The sequence below is a fragment of the Sinocyclocheilus rhinocerous genome, unplaced genomic scaffold, assembly GCF_001515625.1.
Source record: "Sinocyclocheilus rhinocerous isolate Xijiao unplaced genomic scaffold, SAMN03320098_v1.1 scaffold3656, whole genome shotgun sequence".
Classification (NCBI taxonomy): domain Eukaryota; kingdom Metazoa; phylum Chordata; class Actinopteri; order Cypriniformes; family Cyprinidae; genus Sinocyclocheilus; species Sinocyclocheilus rhinocerous.
This window is the reverse complement of record NW_015663503.1, coordinates 1-3,048: the sequence shown is the minus strand read 5'-3', so window position 1 is coordinate 3,048 and position 3,048 is coordinate 1. Positions and strand designations below refer to the sequence as shown.

General features: G+C 30.5%; 1 long non-coding RNA gene across 1 annotated transcript; it reads left to right on the top strand.

Moving 5' to 3' along the window:
* The first annotated feature begins 68 nt into the window (after window positions 1-68).
* Window positions 69-1,928, top strand: LOC107728904 (uncharacterized). The gene is made up of 3 exons (XR_001638521.1): window positions 69-147; window positions 250-331; window positions 1,894-1,928. It is a non-coding gene; the product is annotated as an uncharacterized LOC107728904 (long non-coding RNA).
* The last annotated feature ends 1,120 nt before the right edge of the window (window positions 1,929-3,048 follow it).

Sequence of the window (3,048 nt, the reverse complement as noted above, 5' to 3'; positions counted from 1 at the left end):
CGGGAACTACAGTCGCAGAGCGGATCCGGGCCGCATCCGTGGAAAAGAGCACGCGTTTTTTTCTGGAGTTCAAATCTAAACAGAAGACGTCAAGACGATCGAGGCGGATACAGACTGCTCGCTGTTATCCTGAAAAACCTCACCAAGGTATGTCACACCGTGTGATCAAACTGTTCTACTAATACATTCATTTCTTATTATGTTGTGTACTCGATAACTTAAAGGTTTGGTGTTTTTATTGCTCCTTAGATCTGTGTTGGACTGTAATGTTGGCGAACACTTAGGCCTGTGTTATCAGAGGACTTGCTAACATGAAGAAAACGGTCCAGAGGTCTGTAATTATACGTAATTAACGGATTTTAACTTAATTACTTAATTTAAACTTTAGTAATTTTAACTGCTTCTATTCATTTTAATTGTTTAAGATTGCTGCGTGATAATTAACGCTAGTGTGATGAGCTAGTAATGTTAATGTTTAAGTGCTAACCCTTAAGGCTGCATGCATTTATTTATTTGATCAAAAATAAAGTTAAAAAAGTAATATTGTGAAATATTATTACAATGTGAAATAACTATTTTCTATTTGAATATATTTTAAAATGTAGTTTATTCCTGTGAATTTTCAGCATCATTACTGCAGTCTTCAGTGCATGATCCTTCAGAAATCATTCTAACATGCTGATTTAGTGCTGCATTTTTATTGGTAACATTACTCAGTTATCAATAATGGTTCTTATTATTATCATAAAAAACAGTTTTTGCTGCTTAAAATTTCCTGGAAACATTTTTATGATTCTTTGATTAATAGAAAGTTCAAAATAACAATTTATTTGAAATATATTTTTTTGAAACACTATAAATGTTTTTACTTTTATCAATTTAATGCCTATATGCTGAATAAAAACAGTAATTACTATTAAATAACACACACACACATCAAAGATTTGAATGGTTGTATATCATGGTTTCTGAATATATTAAAGAGCATAACTGTTTTTCAATGTTGATAATAATCAGAAATGTTTCTTGAGCAGCAAATCAATCAGCTTATTGGAATGATTTCTGAAGGATCATGTGACACTGACGACTGGAGTAATGATGTTACTGAATTAATGAGTTAATACATTTTACAATATATTCACAAAGAAAATAAATATTTTAACTGATAATAACTTTTAAAATTGTAATTAAATGTATTTCTGTGATGGCAAAGCTGAATAAATAACTTTTCATTCATCAATAAATCCTGAAAAAAGTATCACAGGTTCCCAAAAAAATTAAGCAGCACAACTGTTTCCAATACTGAGCTTTGATCAAAGCAATACATACTATTTTGAAGTACATTTAAAATAGAAAACCATTATTTTAAATTGTAATACTTCACAATATTACCATTTTTTTTTTCTGTATTTTTGATCATTTAAATGCTGGCTAAAAAATTAAGCAGCACAACTGTTTCCAACACTGAGCTTTGATCAAAGCAATAAATAATATTTTGAAGTATATTAAAATAGAAACCCATTATTTTAAATTTTAATGCTTCACAATATTACCGTTTTTTTCTGTAATTTTGATCATATAAATGCTGGTTTGATAAGCAAGAGACTTATTTTAAAAACATTAAAAATAGTAATGTGTCCAAACTTTTGAGCAGCCCAGTCCCCTTATTAAGCAGGCAGAATGCTTTAAGGTGCATCCTGAATGATAAAAACAGAGAGGGGCACTGGAGAGACAGACATGTATTACATTATATTGTCTGGTATGGATTTTTATTTATAAAATCTTTGCCAAAAGATGGTTTTATTTCTGTTAACAGTATGCTAATGCTGATTAATTGAGTAAATTAATTGAGAAATTGTCCAGCAACACTATATAACAATTTTTCAATTTCAGGTTCCACCGGAGCGCCGGGACTGTCAAATAGTAAGGTGAGTCCTTGTTTTTGTTTTTATTTTTTAAGTGTTCAGTGCAGGTTGAGTTATTCAAGCTATTTGAATGCCACAATGGATAATTGAATATTGATAATATTGTGTGCCTGATAATGTTACTAGTGCTGTTCAAAACTGTTTGTTAGGACCGATTGTGGCTTGCAGCTTTCTGGAGAAATGCTCCTTCAAATAACTTCACACTCAGCATCCTGAACAATATACCTGTTATGACAGTCATAATGCTATAGTCTGTGTGCCATTTGGGCAAAAACTATTTTTTCATCTCAAGTCGGTGATTAAAGTAAGTATGTAATGGAAAATTACAGAAAAATCAAAAATGCTTACCATGGATAACATTTATGATGTGGAAAAGCATATACAAGTGCATGCATAATTATTAGGTGAGTCAATATTCTGATCATATTTTTTAAGCACTTTTACCAATTTCAAACCACATCAATCACTATTAATTTTGTTTACAATCATATATCTTATAATTATATAATCAATAAGAACTGGAAGTGAAAAATGCTCACTGATGAATAGTAAGGTGAGGCCCTTTTTTTTTTTTTTTTTAAGTGTTCAGTGCAGGTTGAGTTATTCAAGCTATTTGAATGCCACAATGGATAATTGAATATTGATAATATTGTGTGCCTGATAATGTTACTAGTGCTGTTCAAAACTGTTTGTTAGGGCCGATTGTAGCTTGCAGCTTTCTGGAGAAATGCTCCTTCAAATAACTTCACACTCAGCATCCTGAACAATATACCTGTTATGACAATCATAATGCTATAGTCTGTGTGTCATTTGGGCACAAACTATTTATTAATCTCAAATCGGTAATTAAAGTAAGTGTGTAATGGAAAATTACAGGACAAACAAAAATGCTTACCATGGATAACATTTATGATGTGGAAAAGCATATACAAGTGCATGCATAATTATTAGGTGAGTCAATATTCTGATCATATTTTTTTACCAATTTCAAACCACATCAATCACTATTAATTAATTAAATAATTAATGTTTACAATCATATATATCTTATAATTATATAATCAATAAGAACTGGAATTGAAAAATGCTCACTGATGCTCCAGAAGGAAACACAATGCATTAA